At 35.4% G+C, this 25,445-nt stretch overlaps 1 pseudogene; it reads right to left on the bottom strand.

Annotated features, from left to right (window-relative positions):
• Nucleotides 1-964: 964 nt before the first annotated feature.
• On the bottom strand, nt 965-15,788 carry LOC138376560 (zinc finger protein 37A-like; annotated as a pseudogene).
• Between the last annotated feature and the right edge of the window lie 9,657 nt (nt 15,789-25,445).

The following is a 25,445-nucleotide window of genomic DNA, read 5'->3' as shown; positions in this document are numbered from 1 at the left end:
AATTTCTTGAGAAAATGGCTATGTTCTTGAAGTCCCTAATGTTTCCATTTTTTTCACTTCTGTCTCTAGTGCCAAAAGCTCTGCTGGTTACTTGTCCCCACCCCCAAACTATGGTCCTCTGCCTGAGCCAAGCTCAACATTCAGGTTCTTCCCTATAGGCAAAACTGGCAAGTGATCCCAGGAAAAATAGCTGCATATTCCCCATGTACTTTCTGCAATTTATCACTTTCCATAATTCTGCCACTCTAGTTTTCATTGCTTCTACAGTAATTGGTTGAATTAAAATAGATTTGTGTGTGTGTGTGACATTTATTTTTCTAGTTGTTTCCAGTGGGTGCATTGGTCCACTACAAAATACTGTATCCTACACAGTAGCAGAATCTATTTGTTCTTTTTAAAAGCTCCATACTTAACATCTATGGTGTATACTAAATTTAGATTTTAACTTAAAGCTTCCATACACTGATTACAGTTAAAAATATTTTCTCTAGTACCTACTATTTAATGTTCATGGAGAAACTACTTCTTAGTGCACATGTCCAATAAAATATCACCTTATAGTAAACACTTTCCTATAGTTTCCTACAGTATGTACATTTTCTCTGGCCTGTGGATAAAGTCTTCTCTTCCCCAGGGATGGTGACCAAGGCTCCTACCCTGTGTGAACTCTCTGATATTTAGTGACAAGTGGCTTTGAGCTAAAAATTCTCTATATTCATTCACTAGTGTGATTTTTTTCTCACTTTCTGAGTTTTGTGATATAATGTATTGTTCAAATTCCAGTTTTGTGATATAATGTATTATTCAAATTCCAAGTCTTCCTACACTCTATTTTGTCATATTGTTTTACTCCTTTAAGTTGTCCTCTTTGCTATAAGAACTAACTTTGGGCCAAAGGTGTTCTCAGTATCATTATATTAAAATTTTCTCACCATTGTGTTCTCTCTTCTACAAAGGTTTGACTTCACTGAAAGTGACTGCCCTCACTTATATTTCATATATTTATAGGGTTTATCCCCAAGTGTGTTCTCTGATGTACAGAGAGTTTTGACTTAACATAGAATAATTTTCCACAAACATTACATTCATAAGGTTTCTCCCCTGTGTGTGTTTTATGGTGTGCAATGAGTTTTGCTTTAAAGCAGAATGATTTTCCACATTCATTACATCCATAGGGTTTCTGTCTTATGTGAGTTCTCTGATGAACAATTAGGGCTGACTTCTGACAGAAGGTTTTCTCACATTCATTACATCCAAAAGGTTTCTCCCCTATGTGTCTTCTCAGGTGTTCTGTGAAACCTGAGTAGTAGCAGAAAAATTTTCCACATTGAATACATGCATAGGGTTTCTCACCGATGTGAGTTTAGATGTTTAGTAAATGTTGACTTCTCGAAGAAGGATCTCCCACATTCAATACATTCATAAGATTTTTCCCGTGTGAGTTCTTTGATGTTTAATGAGGTCAGATTTTCTGAGAAAGGCTTTCCCACATTCACAGCAGTCATACGGCTTCTCTCCTGTGTGTGTTTTCTGATGTACAGTAAGGACTGACTTAAATGAGAAGGTTTTCCCACATTCATGACACTCATACAGTTTCTCTCCTGTGTGTGTTCGCCAGTGTTGAGTGAGGGTTGATTTTTCACTGAAGGATTTTCCACATTCATGACATCTATAAGGCTTCTCTCCTGTGTGAATTCTGTGATGTTTAATGAGGTCTGAATTCTTGTAAAAGGGTTTTCCACATTCCTGACATTCATAAGATTTCTTCCCTGCGTGTATTCTCTGATGTCTTGTGTGGGTTACCTTCTGATTGAAAGTTTTTCCACATTCATGACATTCATGGGATTTTTCTCCTGGATGTTTTATCTGTTGTACACCAAGGGCTAACTTTTCACTGAAAAAGCTTCCACATTCATTATATTCAATTATATTGTGAATTGAGTGGGTTTTCTGTATTGGAGTGAGATTTGATTTCTGCCTGAAAGGGTAAACACTCTGATGTTCAAAGAGAATGGAGTCCTCTAAGAAATTTTCTCCACATTGATTACATTCATAGTGATTCTCTCTTGGATATGCTCACTGATGAGTAACAAGAGATGACATATCACAGAAGGTTTTCCCACATTCAGTATATTTGCAGGTTTTCTGTCCCATGTAAGCTCTCTTATATGTAAGAGTGAATTCTCAGGGAAAGTTTGCCTACATTCATTGTAATCACAAGGTTGCTCCAAAATTTGAATTTTCTGATGCTGAACAAGGAATTCATTAAGCCAGAAGCTGTTCCCATTTTTATTATATTCATAAGATTTCTCTTCAGATTGAATTCTTTCATGTTTATCATCATGGGACCATTTTCTACATTTGTTAAACTCATTGGACTTTCTTGAATAGTTCTACTGGAATTAATTCTGAAATATAAATAGAGTGACAAGGAAGATTAGTTGATAAGGATATGTGGGAGAAATAGTTAGCATTAGGTTTGAAGGTGTGGATCAGTTTAGGCCATTTTCTCTTCATGCCTAGATTATGATAACAGTGTGTACACTTCCAGTCTTATCCCTCTTTTAAATTGCACGTAGCAGCAACAAATCTAATTTCCAAGAGCTCTAATTCATAAAGGTACAGTCCTATAATCCAGGCTCTAATTCTGTTTCTAGCTCTGATTCACTGAGAATAAAGTATGCAACATTAAGAATAAAATCAATGAGTGGACAAGTCATCCTTGCTGCAGGATCAGATTTATGATTCTACTCTGGTTATGGTATCTTTTTCCTTTATTCCATCAGTTATTCAATAGTGGAGCTCTTGGCTGGGTGCAGCGGCTCACATCTGTAATTCTAGCACTTTGGAAGGCTGAGGTGGGAGGACTGTTTGAGGCTAGGAGTTCAAGACCAGCCTGAGTGAGACCCATCTCTATAAAAAACAGAAAAATTAGCCAGCAGTCCCAGCTACTCAGGAGGCTGAGGCAGGAGAATCACCTGAGCTCAGGAGGTTGAGGTTGCAGTGAGCTATGATGACATCCCTGTACTCTAACCAGGGCAACAGAGAGACTGTCTCTCAAAAAAAAAAAAAAAAAAAAAAAAAGGAGAGCTCTCCTGATGAACAAATCCTATTTTAATTCCCTCTCTCCCCCAAACAAATCTCACCTGACTTACTATCCTCAACCCTGCCCTTATGTCTTTGTTTCCACATCTCTGGATACTGTGAAAACCTTAAGGAATTGTAAACCTAGTCCTAAAACTTTCATTTACTTTTATCTTGAGACTTTTTGGTTATGCATGCCTATTTTTACCACCGAGGTATCTGCAATACTATACTGTCCTGAGTAAAAAGAACAAACACATTTTTTTAAAGGTATCATTGAGGGAAACATATCTTTACATTTGGATTCAGATTATAATCAAGACATCATTTCACAATTGTAGAGTGAATATATTTTTCTCTGGGTAACCCCAGCTGTTTTCCCCACATGAACTGTTCATTCTCATCCATGATCTTATACTGATTGTTTTTTCATTATCAACTTACACTCTAACAATGTTTTTAAAAAGCTTCATTCCCAAATCTCCCCACCACTTTCAGCTTTGTTTACTAAAAAACTTAAAAGGACTATTGATGTAATTCACTTTAACACAAATATCAGTTGTAATGCTATAACAATATCCTTTGTTAAACACTGAATTTTAAAGTATTTCATGAAGCTCTGTTTTCAGTCCCCCAACTATGTTACTGGGAGCTATTATTCCACCTCTGATTTCCCTTCAACACTCTACATAGATATTAAATCAATTGTATTTAACAAATGATGTTTATCAATATTACCTGAAGAGCTTTCTCAAACATAAAATTTTTGTTCGGCTCCACACTGAAATAGTTACTGGTTGAACATCTATAATTTATTTTAAAACAATTCTGTAAATAATGATAAATATGGTAAAATGCTAATGAATGAGCAATTCCAAAAAAGCATGCATAGAAAAATGTATTTAATGAATATGATAATAATTTATTATAAAAATGTTTAAATGTCATTTAATAAGTCTACATAAACCACAATGTAAGCTTCCTGTTCAGCTTAGGGCTTGATGTGTATGTATGAGATGGATCATATGGAGTGGCTTTCACATTCAATAACTTTAAAAATCAGTATGTGTTACTTCTGTTAAGAAGAAACAATACAGACTACATTGAAGAGATTTGTCAGTCTCCATGTCAATGCTTACCTCACAACTCAAAATCTGCTTGTCACCTTTACTCTGCCATTTTTGTGTCCCCTAGTCTGATTATGAAATGCAGCTGTCCCCTCAAAGGGATGTTTTGGGGCTACTAATTAGGTATGATGAAGACAAATGAGTGTGTGAGGGGTGGTGGGAGGGGAGTTATATAGACCTATTCTGAAAGTTCACAATCTCACTCTGACCATTCTTCTGGGCTGTTCACCTTACAGCAACTCCAGGCCAGAGCTTGGCCAAAAAAGGGTTTAGGTGAGTCAGACTTAAATTCACTTAAGTTGTATAAAAATATTTTCCTGTTAAAAGGCTTTGGCCTCTCTTGTACTCAGCCTTCCAGATAAAAGGTCTGGGTAAGAATAGAGGACGACTGGAAAACATGTGAAGTTGCAGTTATCAATGAGACACACTGACACTGTCACAATGGAGAGAAAGCAAAAACCCTGGCACCCAGGGAAGTAAGTCTTAAAAATGTGTGTGTGGCAAGGGGTCAATGATTCTCTTTATCCTTCAGAACCACTCCTGAAGCCCTCTTCTCAGAAGGAAAGTGCTCTTGCTGCCCTCCCAAACTGCCACACAGGCTGCTTAGTCCAACTACAAACTGTAGGGAATCTTTGGCATTCAAACTGGCAGCTACTTCTACCATCCCCACCTGATGGTCTGACCATGAGATAGTTGCTCTTACATTTCCCATGTGGAATACCTCCAGACATTGCCCATACCACAGGCAGGGGGAGAGCAGATGAACCGGAGTCTTTAACTCGTGTTTGGAACTGACTGCCTTCAGATGTCCCTCTGAAACAAGAACTAAACTGAATTATTTGAACTGCAGTGGGGAGTCACACTAGGGGAACTCCTAACAATTGCAGAATCTTTATTTCCAGGGATACCACATGTGCCCTCAGATATTGTGGTTCCTATGTGTGTGAACGGTAATCAGTCATTAACTTGCAATTTAAGTGGGATTTTCACTTTGGGGTAGTTATCAGAAACATTCAAGTACTTGAGGAAACATCCCTGTGGTGTAACAGACCTCAGATGTGTACCCTGTGAGCACTTCCCTACAGTGCATTTAGCCCATTAGAAACAGGCACAGAATTTGTTCCTAACTTTAGCTGAAATGATTCATGACCCTGCCTCAGTTGGGAAGGCATTTAAGACAGATTCAACTGACTGGCTAGAGTTGTATGTGTGACAGAGTATGCCACAGACCTCTTTCTTCCTTGAAGGTCAAGGCAAAGTCTGGGCAAAATATTAATATATCCTGCTATACCTTGGATAATACTTTGGGCCAGGTAAAAGGTTGGCAGGAAAAATAGAGGAGAAAGCCACTTGACTTTCTAAAGATAGACCTTTATGATTAAAGAGTAAAGAAAAATGAATGTGGAATGGCATGTATACAGACAAATTGGCTAAAAGTCACCTATGGAGAAATAAAATGAGTGGCATTGTAGAACTCTAGAGAAAATAATTCTATGTTTCTGTACAGTTAGGATTTTTTGACCATGTCTTACTGAAAATTGGGACCTATGCTAAACAAAAAAATGAGACTTGGAAACAAACTTATGACTCATTAGATAGGGACAGAACTCTAGATTTACCTCTCAGAGATATAATTTACATTTCAGGGGCAGGGGGTGGAGGACACTGAAACCTGGAACCCTCAACACATCCTTGAATCGTAAAGCTGGAGACAATGACCTTCTTTTCTTCTGAACTCAGGATCCTTCCCAAAAAGCAAAGGTTTTACTCTCTTCTTTTAAAGGGAGGGGAACAGTTACTCCTCTTTTCTACATAAACACTTCCAGATTCCTTTTATCAGTGTTCTTTACTCACAATACAGACTTTGTACGTATATGCAGGATAATACCTGGTTTTGTCTCATGGCCCTAAAAGTAAGAAATTGAGGTACCTGGGAGCCATACATTTACTATTTGGTTGAAAGTAAATAATAATTAATCTGACATACTCCAGAAACCTCGTACTCCATTTATAATTATATTAATAAAGATAGATATTAAATTTTTAACAGTATGACATTTAAAATCTCCACAGAGAGAACTTCAGACCCAAATTGTTTCAATGGTGAACTTTTCCAAACATTAAAATAAGAAACATAATCTTACATAAAATCATCCATAGAGTAGAAAAATATGAAACACTGCCCAACTCATCTTATGAGAGTTGTACAGCCTTCAACCCTAAACCTGAAAAAGTTACAAGATATAACATCGCTCATGAACATACACTGAAAAATCCTAAATAAAATAGTAAAAAGCCAAATTCAGTGCTATATAAAAAAAGCAAAACACTATGATTCAGAAGAGGTTAATTCAGGAGTCTGAAGTTGGTTTAATGTTTGAAAATCAATCAAAATGATTCACGATAGTATTAATAACAGAATAAATAAGAATAATCATATGATTATCTCAATGTATGCATAAAAATCATATGACAAAATTCAATAAAAATCTTGGCAAACTTGGAACGGAAGGAAATTTCTTCAATATGATAAAGGACATTTATAGAAATTCTTCAGCTAATCTCAAAATTAATGGTAACATACTGAACAGTTTGTCCTGAGGTTAGGAACAAGACAAAGATGTTAATTTCCACCACTTGGACAAAATATTTTACCAGCATTTCTAGACAGCGCAATAAGATGAAGAAAAGAAAAAAAGATATAAAGATTAATATTTGCAGATGACACAATTGTTTATATAGAAAATTTTAAGAAATTTATTAGAAAATACTGCTAGAATAAGTGAATTTAGCAAGGTTGTAAGACACAAGGCCAATGTGCAAATGTCAACTGTATTTCTACATGCTAGCAATAAGCAACTAGAAAATAAAATAGTGAGAATGAAAATGGTATAAAAACATAAAATCCCTAGGAAAGTATTTAATGAAAAATAGCCAAAACCTCTAAACTGAAAACTACAGAACCAGAAAGAGATTAAAGGAGTCCAAAGTAAAGTTATACCATGTTCATGGATTAGAAAACTCAATATTGTTAAGATGTCAATTCTCCCCAAAATGATCAATGCAATCCTAATAAAAGGCCTAGCAGGTGTAAAGATGTGTGCATGTTTGTGTGCCTATTTGTAGAGATTGCGAAAAAAAACCTGACTGAAAAGTGGGAAAAAGGGAAGAGGAACTGAATATACACGGAACTCAAACTGAATAGACATTTCTCAAAAGAAGATACAGATAGCCAAACATATGAAAAAAATGCTTAACATCACTAATCACCAGGGAAATGTAAATCAAAACCAAAATGAGGTATCATCTCACCCCAGTAAGAGTAGCAACATGAATGAGCATGGAGAACATTAAGTTAAGAAAATGAGTCAGGCACAGAAAGATGTTCTCACTCATATGTGGGAGCTGACAAAAACTTTGATCTCATGGAAGTAGAGAATAGAACTGTGGGTATTCTGGGAAGAGTAGGGGGAGGGGAAGATGGGGAGAGGTTGGTTAATAGATACAAAATTACAGACAGGAGGAATGAGTTCTGGTGTTCTATAGCACTGTGTGGGTGAATATGGTTAACTATAATTTATCATAAATTATTTTTAAAAAAGGGGAAAATTTTGAATGCTCACAGCGAAAAGAAATAACTGTTTGACTTGAAAGATATGCTAATTACCCTGATTTGATCATTATACATTGCATATATGTATCAAAATATCACTCTGTGTTTCAGAAACATGTATAATTATTACATGTCAACCGAAAATAAAAGGCAAAACAAATACACGCACACAAATACTTATAACAATGTTTTCTACATACCCCCAAACTGAAAACAACCCAAATATATTTCAACACAATGGACAAGTAAACACTGGTATAGTCATACAATGGAATGATAAACAGCAATATAAAGCAGTAAACTACTAAGCACACAACATGGATGATTTCACAGGCATAATGCTGAGCCAAAGAACTCAGACACAATCTCTATATATACACAAACGTTCCTCAGTTTACAATGGGGTTACGTCCTGATAAAGCCATCCTAAGTTGAAAATATTGCAAGTTAAAAATGCACAACACACCTGACCTACTGAATATCATAGCTTGGCCTAGTCTATCTTAAACGTGTTCAGAATACCTACATTATCCTACAGTTAGGTAAATCATCTAATGCAAAGCCTATTTTATAATAAAGTTATAAAGAATTTTGAATCAAAATTCAAAGTACATTTTCTATTGAATGTGTATTGCTTTTGCATCATTGTAAGTTGGGGACTGTGTCTGTGCACGTGTGTGTATACATATATACAGTACAGAGAGAATACATAAACACATATGTAGTGTATATATACATACAGTGTATATCATATGATTACATTTATCTGAAGTTAAAAACAAGTAAAGTTGATCTATGGTAATAGAAGAAGGGGGTGTTATTTACTGGGAAGAGGACACCAGGGAATTTTCTGAAATGGTGAAAAATACTCTATATATTCATCTCAATAATGGATATGGACACATGAGTGTACACATATGTAAAATTTCATTAAGTTGTACACTTACCTCTATACCATTTTTTACCACAATTGAAAAAAAAAAGGGCAGCATGCATATATGAGAGTGACACTGAGAGATGCTGAGTGATTCAGAGACGCTGGATATTTGAGTGCTACTTCCAAAGGTCTGGAGCCTCTAAAACATGATTCCTGAAGAACACTTTAATGGTCTTAATCTCTGAACTAACCCTTTGTGATCTATTTTCCTCCTGAATTCCATCTGGTACATCCTCTTTAACTCACCTGGGTGGCTCTGGCTTGGGAATTCTTCCTCTAATATCCACGGCTCCTCTCCTTTCTCCTACTTGAGGATCACTTCTGGTATAGGGATGCAATACCCTGCAAATGAGAATTACATGACTTGGGACAAGCTGGGTGGGTTTCTCTGAAGGAGGAGTACAGCACACCTCAAAGAGTACACACAAATACATAAAAAAGGCTCATTTATTCCTGTGATGGGGCAGACGAAAACACTTCTTTCTAGTACCCAAAAGGAATAAATTTTCCTTGACCTCTAAATCCTAACCTAAATATTATTATATTCTACAAGAATTCCACAAGTGTCTATAAATAAGAAAAGACATGCACACTGTCTACTTGAGAAACAATGCCTACCTACCCACTGAGACGAGGTGGCTGTAGTTCTCCAGCATCACATCCCTGTACAGCTTCCTCTGAACAGGGTCCAGATGCTTCCATTCCTCCTGGGTAAAGCCCACAGTCACATCCCTGAATGACAGTGATCTCTGAAAAATCACATTTCTGCTAAGTCTGAAGTGGTCCCAATCAGGTGACATAAAAAAAGGTGTTTAAGGATAATTCTTACCATTTTTATTGTTGAAAATCAACCAGAAAATGTTAGAAAATGTTCCAAAGGACCTCTACTATAAATCTTGTTTTGTGTTATACTTTCTGGGTAAAAAATAAATCATAGTAGAAATACCATGTCAGTGAATTAACTTATCACTTAACGCAAAAAGATGTGAGTGCTCACATGTGCCTGGAACTATCTTAGTTCCTAAGTATTCTAAGTTGAATAAAAAATTCTTCCTTATGAGAGAAGAATGTATGCTCTCATAAGGAAACATACAAAGACATTATCTGTCATAGAACTTGAAATACCCCACACTACAAATACATACAACACAGACAGGGATCATAAAAGGGTTCTGTGCAAGTTCATCAGAGTGTGTTAACATCTTATGTTTTACTAAAGACATAAAACTTTAGTTTTTTTGTAAATATGTAGCAAAAACATAAGAAAAGGTAGGAAGACCTGAAAAAACATGTGCCAAGTCAACAGAACTGTCTAACAGGACAAGAGAACAGGTCTGACCTGTGATAAAGGCCGCAGAGACAAGGGAGAGATTATCTAAAAGGTAATCAAAGCAGTGCATTATAAACATATCAACTAAACACAAAAGGTGGCAGGAATGGAGGAAATTAGGGATGAAAATGGTGTAAGACACACAGAAAAGAAATTGCACAACTGCAGAAGTCCTCCCTTATGAGTAATTATTTTAATGTTAGATGGATTAAACTCTCCAATCAAAAGGGAGGTATACAAAAGATGTTGAAAAAGTGTCAGGGAAACCATCTAACTCTGCTTGAGAAAACAAATAAGACTTATGGGAGAAGGTGACAACGGGATTGCGTCTTAAAAGACAAGCAGGGTTTAAATAAATGAGGATATGGCAGAGATTGGCAGACTGAACAACAACAACAAAATGATCCAACTAAATGCTGTCTCCAACAGACTCACCTCAGATACAAAGAAACAGCAAGTTGAGTGCAAAAGGACAGAAAAAGATATTCATGCAAGTAATAACCAGAAGAGTGCTGGGTACCTACACTAGTTATCAGAAAAAATAGACTTTCAGTCAAAAACTGTTAAAAGAGAAAAGGAAGGATATTATGTATTTGGAAAAGTGTTATATCATAAAGAAAATACATCAACTGCAAAGGTATGTGGACCAATGAAAAAATGAACCAAAATATATGAAGCAAACATTGACAGATTTGAAGGAAGAAATACAAAGTTCTTCAAAAATAGTTCAAAACTTCATTACTCCACTTTCATTAAGGGATAGAACCTGTAGACAGAAGGCCAATAAGAAAATAGAGTTCTTGTACAAGTATCTTGAACAAGTATCCTGTCTGACCATAACAAGATGAAGCTATAAATAACAGTAAAAAATAACAGTAAAAACTGTAAAATTTTTAAAAATGTTGATATTAAACAACCAATGGGTCAATGAAGAAATCACAAAGGAAATTTAAAAAATACTTATAAACAAATGAAAAGGAAAATACAATATATCACAATTTATGGGATGTAGCCAAAGGCATGCCTATAAGGAAATTGAGAGTAGTAAATGCCTACATGTAAAAAGAAAGATTGCAAATCAGTAACATTACTTTACATTTTTGGGAACTAGAAAAAGAGGACTGAACTAAACTCATAGCTAACAAAAGGAAGGAAATAATAAATATTAGAGCAAAGATAAATGAACAGAGAATAGAAAACCATACAAAGAATCAATAAATCCAGAAGTTAATTCCTTGAATAAAACAAAATTCAGAAGCTTTTACCTAGACTGACAAAAGAAAAAAGGATGCAAAGAACTCAAATCAGAAAAGAAAGTGACGTTATAGAAAGAAAAAAGGATTATAAGACAATACTAAACAACTGCACATTAATACATTAAATAACTCAATTAAATGGATTTATTTCAATTTCCTAGAAAACCACAAATTAGCAAAACTGACTCAAGAAGAAATACACAAACTCAACATACTTATAACAAGTACAGAGTCTGAATCAGCAGTGAAAAACTGCCCAAGGAAGAAAAATCCAGGACAAGATGACTTTTTCACTGGTCAATTCTACCAAACAATTAAAGAAGAATTAATACCAATCCTTTTCCAACTCTTCCAAAAATTAGAAAAGAAGGGAACATTTCCTAACTCATTATGTGAGGCCAGCATGATCTTGATACCAAAGCTAGATAAACACTTCACAAGTAAATAAAATTACAGACTAACATCCCTTGTGAATACAGATGTAAAAATACCCAATAAAATACTAGCAAACCAAATTCAGAAGCATATTAAAAAGATAATACACCATAACCAAGTGAGATTTATCCTAGGAATGCAAAGGGAACACAACATGATCATCTCAATTGACACAGACAAAAATTTACAAAATCCAACACCATTTGATGATAACAACATTCAGGGAAAAAAAAAAAAGGTAAACTCCATCAATATGATAAAGGGCATTTGGGAAAAACTCACAGGTAACATACTCAATGGCTAAAGACTAAAAGTTGCCCTACTAAGAACATGAACAGGAAAAAGATAGCTGATTTTACCACTAAAATTCAACATTATATTAGAAGTTCTAGCCAGAGCAATTAGGCAAGAATTGGAAATATAAGACATCCAAATTTGAAAGGCAGAAGTAAAATTACTCCATTTGCAGATATATTATCTATACATAGAAAACCTCAAAGAATTTACAAAAAATCTCCTAAAGCTAATAAATGACTTCAGCAAAGCAGCAGGGTACAAAATCAACACCCAACAATTAGTTTTTTTTAATACTCTAGCAGTGAACAATCCAAAAGGAAATTAAGAGAACAATTCCATTTATAATAGCATCGAGTAGAAAAAAATACTCATTTAGTACTGTGATCTGAATGTGTCCCTCCACGATGTCTTACGTTGAAACCTAATTCCCACTGCAATAGTATTAAGAGATGAGGCTTTTAGAAGGTTATTAGAAAGCTCTGCTTTCATGAATGGGTTTAGTGCCCCTATTAATAGAGGCCAGAGGGAACTCATCTGTGCCTTTTCTGCCAAGTGAGAACACAGCAAGAAGATGCCACCTAAGACGCAGAGAGCAAGCCCTCGCCAGACACTGAATCCAGTAATGCCTTGATCTTGGATTTCCTAGCCTCAAGAACTGTAAGAAATAGATTTCTGCTGTTTATAAGCCACTCAGTTTATGGTGTTTCATTATTAATAGCCTGAATGTACTAAGCTACTTGGTAATACATTCAACCAAGTGTAATGCAAAACTACAAAATATTTCAGAAAGAAATTAAGACCTAAATAAATGGAAAGACATTCCACATCCATAGACTAGAAGACTTTACATTGCTAAAATGGCAATACTACCCAAAGCAATCTGTAGATTCAATGCAATCTCTATTGAAATTCCAACAGCCTTTCTGCAGAAATGGAAAAGCTGATTCTTAAAACCATGGACTTGCAAGTGGTCCTGAATAGCATTAACAATCTTAAGATCAAAGTTGGAGGAGGTGCAATACCTCCAGGATGCAAAAGCCTCTAGGACACCAAATAAATAAATAAATAAATAAAAGGACAATTGACTCAAAAAATGAGAATGGGGTAATACATCCTTTTATATGTTACGTAGTTTTCAGTTACTTACTTTCAACAAAATTGAAAGATTCTAATCAGAGTTGTTAGCTGACAGATCAATAAAAATCTTTATTTATTTATTTATTTCAGGATATTATGGGGGTACAAACATTTAGGTTACATGTTATGACTTTGCCACACCCAAACTATGATTTGAGGTGTGCCTTTTCCCCCCTACAATGCTCACCACATCCATTAGTTGTGAGTTTACCCTCCAACCCCCTAATCCCTGAAGAATATTACTACTGTGTGAGCACCATAGTGTTGATCAGTTAGTGCCAATTTGATGTCAAGCACATGTGGAGCCTATTCTTCCGTTCTTGTAATAGCTCACTTTGGAGGATGGGCTCAAGCTCTATCAAGGAAAATATAAGAGGTGCTAGATAACTGTTGCTTCTTATAATTGAGTAATAATAGTCCATTGTAATACATATATCAAATATTATTAATCCACTCATGAACTGATGGGCACTTGGGTTGTTTCCACATCCTTGCAATAGTGAATTGTGCTGCCATAAACATTTGGGTGCAGATGTCTTTATTATAAAATGTCTTTTGTTGTTCTGGGTAGATGCCTAATAGTGCTATTGCTGGATCGAATGGTATTTCTATTTTTAGCTCTTTGAGGTATCCCCAAATTCTTTTCCACAGAGGTTGCACTAATTTGTGGTCCCACCAGGAGGGTAAGAGTGTTCCTATCTCTCCACATCCTCGCCAGCATTTGTTGTTTGGGGATTTTTTGAAAAAGGCCAATCTCACTGGGGTTAGTTGATATCTCATTGTGGTTTTGATTTGCATTTCTCTAATCATTAGAGACGTTGACCATTTTTTTATATATTTGCTGGCCATTATTCTGTCTTCTTTTGAAAAGTTTCTGTTCATGTCCTTTGTCCATTTATTGATGGGGTTGTTTGATTTTTTCTTATTGATTTTTTTCTTTATAAAATCTTTGTGTAATTTTTTGACATAATTTGGAAAGAACTGAAGCATTGAGTGACATAACTAAAATAAATTTCCATCTATTCACATCTACTTATTTACATGAATAAGATTTTTCAATGTTTATGTCCATGGAATTGAAAACTTGGAATAAAATTAATGCTGAACTTCTCATTCTAGTAATACTCATCCAATGATAAAAGTAAATTAGTTGGAAAAAATTCATCAAGTTCCATCTCTGTAGGATGCATTTCCAACAAAATTTTACTTTTGTGCTTAACATCGATAAATATTTGAAATATATTTGTTTTGATCAGTTGAAACAAGACAGAGTTTTATGATCACAGAAAAGCCTTAAATTTCAATCTGTAGGGGAGTGTGCTACGATGATCAATAACAGTTCAAAAAGAAAAGAGAACATGAAGCAGGACTTTGTATGCATCTCAGTTATGAGACATTTACAGTAAATATCAGTGCTCCCATTTCCCACAGTTAACTGTTGAATGACTTTGTTGTGCCTGCTTTTTGTTGGAAAGCATTTGAATATGTGGTTGCACCATTGAGGTCTGCAGTTTCAGTTGATCCTGTAGATGGGTATTGGTCATTTGTGACCTTAAGGGTGTCTTGATTTGGGTTAGGTAGGAAAATGTAGATTCACAACAATAAATGTTTGAAAAGCAAGAAAGAATATTTCAAGCATGTTGCTGAAGGCGTGGGTATTCTACTGCATTTTTCCATATTTCAGTTGGATCTTTTTTAGCATCAATGACTTTAAAATGTCATCTACTGAGAGCTCAATCAATTCCACCTGTAGTTCTTTAGGTCCCTTGGTGATATCAACTAGGTGAGGCTGAAATGTTACTTTGAGTGTGATGTCATGATTCTCAAAGTCAATCAACCTTTTCTTGTATTCTCTAAGTATTAGTAATAGGTCTATAACAGCTGCCTATTCTTCAAATGATTCACATATATCAGCCTACTTATCAATGACCTTTGCTAACTGGGTAAAAATATTCATCTGAAATTTCCTTTTGAAGAAGTATTTTGAAAAAAGATAGCTTTTTTCAAAATGCTTGGACCTTTTGCCTCGTATATTAGTTTTACCTTGCAAAGAAATATTCAAGTCATTTTGATTTAACATATTATCACACAGAAATGCTGTATTCCTATAGAAATCTTCTTTCAATAACTCACATTGCTAATTCTGTTCTTCATAAAATTTAACTATCTGTTCTCACAGAGATAAAATTTTGGCTAACACCTGTCCCTGTGATAGCCAATGCATTTTAGAATGATATGGCAAATCCACACTAACAGAATACCTCATCATTCAACTTTAGAATGTTACAAAACTGATAATGCTGTGTTGCATTTGCACAAATAAATACTTGTAACTTGTTGCAAAGTGTCACTTAAAATAGTGGCTTTAGCACAGAGATTTTGCTGATGTAAGACACAATGAAAAGAAATGAGAGCATCTAAATCTGTTAATACTCTTTATCTGTGCAAAAAACTGTATATGTATTCCTGTCATGGAATGTACACTGTCTGTACATACACTCACTAAATTTACCAAATTCAGTCCAACTTCATGACATTTATCTTGAAAGCTGTTGAAGATATCTATTCCCATGTTCTGTTCACAAGAGTGCCCAAAGCGAGTAACTCTTCGTAGTAAAGAAAATCTTGTGTTATAACCCAAATGATGTATGAAACCTGCACCAAGTCAGCAGTATCAGTTGAGTCATCCAAAGTGACTGAATAATTCATATTTTCCTTTTAAATTAAACTTATTTTATTTTTTGGTATTTTAAATATGTTCATTTTAAAAATAAAAATATAAAAGACAAACAAAAATGTATTAACAAAAATAAAAGGATTTGTTCTGTAAAATTTGGATTTAGTCAAAAGGCTGCAGGTAAGAGCCTAGGAAAGCCACATGTGGCCTTAAGGCTGCAGGTTCCCCACCCCTGCAGCAGCCCATTTGAGAAAAATGGATCAAAGGTAAAGCTAAACTGGAAAATAAAAGTTTGAACTAATCATACTATTTATAAGGACATATTCAAATATTGGTAAAATAGTACCCTAGTATTGTACCAAAATCTTCTAGTTACTTTGAAAATGTCTGCTTATAGGTACTCCATACATACTAATATTATAGGACTCTGTAAATAAGAAAGACCAGATTTAATAAACAAAGTAGTGGGTCGGCAATCAGTATAGACAGGTTTTAGATACTGTGCTGCCAATAATCAGAAATTTGATGTTTAAGTTTATATAAAATAATCAATGATAATTTTTTTCCAAAAATAAAATGAAGAGGACTTAGCCAAATGACCTCTTTCATTTCTAAAATATTTTAAGATTTCAAATCTAATTTGCATACTTACTATAACAAGGGTAAATATTTTCAGGAAGATGGTGATCTGAGCCCCCATCCCAGAGCTGAGGAGACAGGCAGGATCAGCAGGAGCACTGGTTACAAACAGAAAGAAGGAGCAAATGAATATTGTGGATAATGGTACAACTTTGTTTCTCACTGTTGGAGAAAGAAGTTACAAACACGGGAAAGAGAAAGGCTGTGAAGTTAGATTGGAACTAGAAGCATCTGTGTAAACTCACTCTTTTTAAATATGTATAGATAGATGAATACAGAAATAGGCAGATGTATACATATGTATTTCTGTGTGTATGCATGCATACATACATATATTTCCCAACTGTCAATTGAGAGGGTCTGAGGCAGTGACAACCTGTAGCAATGAGCACCCAGATCTTGGTTTTTAAATTCCATCCTCCACTAGAAAGAAGGATGAAATGGCTGATGACAAAGGTGGTGCAGGAAAAGCTCAACGTGGGCCAGGCACATCTGTTGTACCATGAAGTAAGCACTCAAAAACTAATGTGGGAGTTGGGCTGAAAATGGAAAAGGGAACTGCAAAACTCCATCCCATAACTAAAGCAATAATGAAGCTATAAAGGGGAAAAAAATCTCTCAGAATCAAGCTTTTCAGAACTCTACATAATCTAATTAAAAAACTAGTAAAACCAGGGCATTCCTTGTATGGCTTACTGCCACCAATGCCAGAGTGGATAATATGTACCTTGTTCTCAGAACTGTGGTTGTGTATTTTGATCTGTCTGTGTGGACTCCCTGAGGAACTGGTTTAGATGTTTGCATTTGTTTTGCCTGGCTTGGAACTTTCTTGGAGCTAGAGTAGCCTTCCAGGCAGTGTTTGTCAAAAGCATTTAAAGGCAAATACTTTGGCCACAGCAGCCTGGGGCAAAGGATAACAGAGTAGGGAAGCAGCAGTTGGACTTATAAAACTGGGAATAAAAAGACTGGGAAGGAAATACAGGGGGAATAAGGCCTTTCAAAAGCTCCTGCATAAACCAGGGAATTGAGAAGGTCAAGTGCAGGGCCAGTGCTGTATGCACGCTCAGAAAAGACCAGAGAGGATCTAAGCTTTCACCTCTGGTTGACCGTTAGGCTTTGTAGAAGCAGGAAGTACAGGTTAAGGCAGAGATTTAAACGACCTGGCAAACCACTGAAGGAGTGCCCTAAAACAGAGCCAATATGCAAGACCAGAAGAGTTTTTTGGTTTTGTTTTGGCTGTGGGCATTTAAGGAAATCTGTCAAATCACACGCTCACCACTAACAGAATACAAGTTTCAGTAACCATATGCAATAAAGAATACTGACTTTACAAAAATAGTGTAGAAAAGTCACTAAACAAACTACAAAAACCAAGCAGCAACAACAAACTCTGGGGAAGAAGAAGAATCTGATTTTCAGAATTAGCACACTATTCAAAATTCCCACCTTTCACCAAAAAATTATGAGGAATGCAAAGAATATAATATGACCCACAGAGATACAAATAAAGAAATTAATAAAACTTGTCCCTGAAGAAGCTTTAACGTTGGGTTTACCAGATAAAGAATTTAAATCAACTGCCTTAGATATGCTCAAAGAGCTAAATGAAACTATAGACAGAGAATTAATGGAAACCAGGAGAATGATGTCTTACCAAATACAGAATATCGATACAGAGGAAGAAATTATATAAAAACTAATTAGAAATTTCTAAAGCTGAAAAGTACAACTGAAATTTTTAAAAATCAGTGAAAGGGCTTAATAGATTTGAGTTGAAAGAGAACAAAGAATCAGCAAAACTGAAGACAGATCAATTGAGATTACCTATTCTGAGGTTAAAAGAGTGATGAAAAATGAACAGAGCCTGAGACCCATGGGGCACTATCAACCATATCAACATGCTCATGATAGGAGATGCTAAAGAGGAGAAAAAAGACAGAAAGAATATTTGAAGAAATAATGTCTGAAGATTTCCCAAATTGATGAAAAACATGAATCTACACACCCAACAAGCTCGAGAAACTATAAATAGAATAAACCCAAAGAGCTTCAAACAGAGAAATAATCAGACTGTCAAAAAGACAAAGGCCGGACGTGGTGGCTCGTGCCTGTAATCTTGCCTTCTGGGAGGCTGTGGTGGGAGGATCACTTGAGTTCAGGAGTTTGAGACAAGCCTGCGCAAGAGAGAGACCCTGTCTCTACAAAAAAATAGAAAAATTTAGCTGAGTGTCTGTGGAGTGCACCTGTAGTCCCAGCTACTCAGGAGCCTGAAGCAAGAGAATAGATTCAGCCCATGAGTTTGAGGTTGCTGTAAGCTATGATGACACCACTGCACTCTATCCAGGGTGACAGAGGAAGACACTGCCTCAAGAGAAAAAAAAAAAAAAACGACAAAGACACAGAAAGAAAGATTCTTCAGGGCAGCAAGAGAAAAGTGAATAATCATGTACAAAGGATCTGGAATAAAATTAACAGCCATTTTTCATTAGAAATCATGGAGGCCAGAAGGCAGTAGGATGGTAAGATTAAGGTAAAGGAAAGAAAAAAAAATGTCAACCAAGAATTCTGAATTTGGCAATACTATCTTTCAAAAATGAAGGAGAAATTAATACAAAGTCTCCCAACAAAGAAAAACACAGAACCAGATGCCTTCATTAGTAATTTCTACCAAATAGTAAAAAAATAATGACACCAATTCTTGTCAACTCTCCCCCAAAACAGAAGAGAAGGTAAGACTTCTAACTGATTTTGTTAGCCCAGTGTTACCCTAATACCAAAGCCAGATAAAGACATTGTCAGTACTAGACCTGTTCTAAAAGAAATGCGGAAAGAAGTCCTTCAGGATGAAATGAAAGGGCATTAAACACTAACTCCAATCCAAATAACATTTTTTTTTCATGGGAAGGGTAATTACTATGAGTAAGTACAAAAGTCGATTTTATTGTCTTTTTTTGATTTTAAATCTTCTTTTAGTCTGTATCATTTAAAAGACCAATGCACGAAACAATAATTATAAGTCTATGGGACTGCAAACTAGTACAACCTCTGTGGAAAGCAATATGGAGATACCTTGAAGAGATACAAGTAAAACTACCATTTGATCCAGCAATCCCATTACTGGGCATCTACCCAAAAGAACAAGAGACATTCTATAAAAGACATCTGCACTAGAATGTTTATAGCAGCACAATTCACAATTGCAAAGATGTGGAAACAACCCAACTGCCCATCAATACATGAGTGGATTAATAAAATGTGGTATATGTAAACCATGGAGTTCTACTCAGCCACAAAAAACAATGGTGATCTAGCACCTCTTGTATTATCCTGGATAGAGCTGGAACCCATTCTACTAAGTGAAGTATCCTAAGAATGGAAAAACAAGCACCACATGTACTTACCATCAAATTGGTATTAATTGACCAACACTTAAGGGCATATATAGTAATAACATTCATCGGGTGTCGGGAAGATGGGAGGGGGGAGGAGGGGATGGGTATATACATATTGAATGGGTGCGGGGCGCACCATCTGGGGGACAGACATGCTTGAAGCTCTGACTCAGGTGGGGCAAGGCAATGTATGTAACCTAAACATTTGTATCCCTGTAACATGCTGAAATAAAAAAAAATTTAAAAGAAAATAAGTCTATGGTAATGTGCACACAATTACTGAACAAGTAGTTTGTAACTGCAACGAGATAAAGGATAGCGACTAAGTTGTATAGGAGCAGAATTTTTATATCCTATTAAGGCTAAGTCGGTATTAATGCAAACTAGATTGTTATAAATTCAAGGTGTTCATTGTAATACCAAGCATAACCACTAGGTAAATAACTAATATATATATGTATATATATATGTGTGTGTGTGTGTATATATATATATATATATATATAAAAGAAATTCAAAAGAAATTAAACTGGTTCACTAGAAAATAAGTCCATTAAACACAGAAGGTAGTAATAGAGGAATTGAAAATAAAAGACATAATACATACAGAAAACAAATACCAAAATGGCAGAAGTCCTTTCTTTAAGAAACAGTTTATCACTTACTTTAAGTAAACTAAACTCCCCAATTAAAAGGCAGAAATTGGCATAATGAATAAAAATGTGTGATCCAACTATTAATATATGCTGTCTACAAGAGATTCTTTAAATCCAAACACACAATAGGTTGAAAGTGAAACGATCGAAGAAGATAGTAACCTAAAGAGTGCTGGGGTGGCTATACAAATGAGACAAAATAGGCTTTAAGTCAAAAATTGTTACAAGAGAAAAAAAAGAACATTATATATTGATAAAGGGTAAATTCACAAAGATGACATAGTGGTTATAAATACTAAGCAACAGTACACCAAAATGTATGAGGCAAGATTGACAGGATTCAAGGAGAAATAGACAGTTCTACATAATACTTATTGACTTCAATGTACCACTTTCATTAATGGATAGAACAACCAGAGAGACAATCATTAAGCAATTAAGAAGACTTAAAAACATTATGAGCCAACTAGACCTAACAGATTTACATAGAACACTCCATCCAACAATAGCAGAATACACAGTCTTATCAAATGTATATATGGTAGGCCACAAAACGAGTCTCAATACATTTAAAAAGGCTGAGATCACAAAAAGTATCTTTTCTGACCACAATGGAATGAAATTAGAAAACAATACAGAATACTGAGAAATTCACAAATATGAAAAAATTAAACAAGAAACTCTTAAGTAGTGGGTCAAGGAAGAAATCACATGAAAATATGAAATATTATCAGGTAAATGAAAACAAATATTCAACATACCAAAACTTATGGCATGCAGTAAAGACCATATTCAGAAGGAAATTTAGCAGCAAATGTCTACATTAAAAAAGAAGAAAAATCTCAAATTCATGACTTTGTAACTTAAGGAACTAGAAAAAGAAAAACAAACTAAAGCCAAAGCTCACAGATGAAAAGAAATGAAGAAGAGAACAGAGAAAAATGAAATAGATTATAAAAAAAATGATTGAGAGACACACAACCACACCAAGAGCTGGTTCTTTGAAAAGATCAAGAAAATTGACAAACCTTTAGCTAGATTGACTAAGAAAAAAAAAAAAAGGCAGAGACATACAGAGAGAGATGACTCAAATTAATAAAATCAGAAATGGGCCGGGCGCGGTGGCTCACGCCTGTAATCCTAGCACTCTGGGAGGCCGAGGTGGGCGGATCGTTTGAGCTCAGGAGTTGGAGACCAGCCTGAGCAAGAGCGAGACCCCATCTCTACTAAAAATAGAAAGAAATTATATGGACAGCTAAAAATATATATAGAAAAAATTAGCCGGGCATGGTGGTGCATGCCTGTAGTCCCAGCTACTCGGGAGGCTGAGACAGGAGGATCGCTTGAGCTCAGGAGTTTGAGGTTGCTGTGAGCTAGGCTAACGCCACGACACTCACTCTAGCCTGGGCAACAGAGTGAGACTCTGTCTAAAAAAAAAAAGAAATGAAAGTGGGGATATTTCTAACAACCTTACAGAAAGAAAAAAGATTATGGGCTGGGCGTGGTGGCTCACGCCTGTAATCCTAGCACTCTGGGAGGCCGAGGTGGGCGGATCGTTTGAGCTCAGGAGTTCGAGACCAGCCTGAGCAAGAGCGAGACCCCATCTCTACTAAAAATAGAAAGAAATTATATGGACAGCTAAAAATATATATAGAAAAAATTAGCCGGGCATGGTGGCGCATGCCTGTAGTCCCAGCTACTCGGGAGGCTGAGACAGGAGGATCGCTTGAGCCCGGGAGTTTGAGGTTGCTGTGAGCTAGGCTGACGCCACGGCACTCACTCTAGCCTGGGCAACAGAGTGAGACTCTGTCTCAAAAAAAAAAAAAAAAAAAGAAAAAAGATTATGAAAAAATACTATGAACAACTGTACACCAATGAATTAGATACTTGCACAAATGCCTAGAAACACAAACTACCAAATCTGACTCAAGAAAAATAGAATATCTGAACAGACCTATAGCAAAAGATTGAATCAGTAATTTAAAAAACCTCCCAACTAATAAAAGCCTAGAACCAGAAGCCTCCATTAGTAATTTCTACCAAATATTAAAAGAATTAACACCAATCTATGTAAATTCTCCCAAAAATCAGAAGACAAAGTAATACTTCTAATTCATTTTTTAGCCCAGTGTTACTGTAATATCAAAGTCAGATAAAGACATCAAAAGATAAAAAAAAAAGAGTTACAGACCAATATCCCTTAGGAATACATATGCAAAAATCCTCCACAAAATACTAGCAAGCTGAATCCAGCAGCATATTAAAAGTATTACATACCATGACAGTACTGTACCAAATGAGATTTGGAATGTTACGGATTTGAATTTTTGTGTCTTCCCAAAATTCACATGTTGAAACCTAACTGCCAATAGAATGATATTTTGGATGGGGACTTTGGGAGGTAATTAGGCCCTCATGATGAGATTATTACCCTTAGAAGAAAAGACAGGAGACAGCTTGTTTATTCTCTTTACTGTGTGAGTACATAAGAAGACAGTCATCTGCAAACTATAAAGAGGGCTCTCACCAGAACCCAACCACACTGGCATTCTGATCTCAGACTTTCCAGAATTGTGAGAAAGAAATCTCTATTGTTTAAGCCACTCAGTCTATGATATTTTTGTTACAGCAGTCCAACCTAAGATATAAAAAAATCGATCAATGAAATATACTACATTAATCCAACAGCTTTCATGATAAACACACTCAACAAATTAGGCATAGAAGGGAACTTCCTCAGTATGACAAAGGGCATCTATGAAAAACTCACAGCTAGCATCATATTCAATAGTGAAAGACTGAAAAACTTCCCCTTTATATCCTCTTAAAACCAAAAACAAGCCAAGATCTACAGATTTAATGCAATCCACTTATCAGAATCCCAACAGTATTATTATTATTGCAGAAACAAAAAATTCCATGTTAAAATCCATATGGAATTTCAAGGGATCACAACAATTTTGAAAAAGAACAAAGCTGGAGGTCTCACACTTCCTGACTTCAAAACTTATCACAAAGCTATACTAATCAAAATAGCATGGTACCTGCATAAAGACAGACATATATACCAAAGGAAGAGAATAGAGAGCCCAGTTATAAACGCATGCATGAAAAGCCAAATGATTTTCAACAAGGTCATCATAAACATTCAATGGGGAAAAGACAATATTTTTAACAAATGGTACTGGAAAAAGTGGATAGCCATATGCAAAATTTAAAACTACAAAAAAACCAAAAAACAAAAATTAACTCATTACTTGATTAAAAGATGGACAAAGGACTTGAGCAAACATTTCTCTAAGAAAGCTACACAAATGGCCAATAAGCTTTTGAAAAGATGCTCAACATCACTAATCATTGGGGAAATATAAATCAAAAACATAATAAAATATGACTTTTCACCTATTATGATACAATGGCTGCTATCAAAACAATAACAACACAAAATAACAAGTGTTAGCAAGGATGTGGAGAAATTGGAACCCTGTACACTACTGATGAGAATGTAAGTAAAATGGTGCAGTCTCTGTAAAGAGCAGTATGGCAGTTCCTCAAAAATTAAAAGAATTACCACAGGTCATGCTTTAAAAAGTGATTAAAAAAAGAGAAAGAATTGCCATAAGATCTTGCCATACCACTTCTGAGTATAGACTGAAGGAATATAATAGAGAGCCCAGTTATAAACCCATGCATGTATAGCCAAATGATTTTCAACATGGTCATCAAAAACATTGGGAAAGGACAATCTTTTAACAAATGGTACTGGAAAAAGTGGATAGTCATATGCAAAATACAAAACTAAAAAAAAAAATGTCTAAAAATTAACTTACAACATTATTAAAAGATGGACAAAGGACACTTACATTCAACATTGTACTGGAAATCCAAAAGAATTGAAAGCAGGGTCTCAAAGAGATATTTGTATACCCATGTTCATAGTGTATTATTCACAATAGTTAAAAGGAGGAAAAAACTGAAATGTCCATTGACAGATGAATGAATAAACAAAATGTGGTATATACATACAATGAAATGTCATTAGTTCTTAAAAAGGAGGTAAATTCTTACACACAGTACAACACTGAGGAAGCCTGAAGACATTGTGCTAAGTGAAATAAACCAATCACAATAAGACAAATACTGTATGATTTCACTTACAGGAGGTATCAAGAGCAGTCAAACTCATAGAACGAGAAAGTAAAATAGTGGTTGCCAGAGATGGGGGAGGCAGAAATGGAGTGTTGTTGTTCAATAAGTACAGAGTTTCACAGCTCTGAAACTTCACAACTTCACAACATGAAAAAGTTCTGGAGATTGGCTGCATACAATATAAATATAATTAACGCTACTACAGAATTGTACACTTGGGGGGGTGCGAGGAGGAGATGGGTATATACCTACATGATGAGTGCAATGCGCACTGTCTGGGGAATGGACACGCCTGGAGCTCTGACTTGGGGGGATAGGTGGTACATGGGCAACGTATGTAACCTGAACTTTTGTACCCCCCATAATAAGCTGAAATAAAAAAAATATGATTAAAACAGAAAACAAACAAAAAATAAGATGAAGATGACTGCTTTGGATACTTATATTCAATATTGTACTGGAAATTCTAGTCAAAACAATTAGGCAGGAAAATAAACAAATAAAAGGTGTCAAAATTGGAGGGGAAGAAGTAAAATTATTTCTCTTTGTAGATGACAGTATCTTATACATAGAAAATCCTAAAGAATCCACAAAAAAACTATTAGAACTAGGAAACATTCAGCAAAGTCATAGGACACAAGATCAACACTGAAAAATTACTTGTATACTAATACAATGAGCTATCAAACTGGAAATTAAGAAAACAATTTCACTTA

The sequence above is a fragment of the Eulemur rufifrons genome, chromosome 28 (assembly GCF_041146395.1).
Source record: "Eulemur rufifrons isolate Redbay chromosome 28, OSU_ERuf_1, whole genome shotgun sequence".
Classification (NCBI taxonomy): domain Eukaryota; kingdom Metazoa; phylum Chordata; class Mammalia; order Primates; family Lemuridae; genus Eulemur; species Eulemur rufifrons.
Note: the sequence above shows the minus strand (reverse complement) of the source record. Positions and strands in the feature narration are given on the sequence as shown.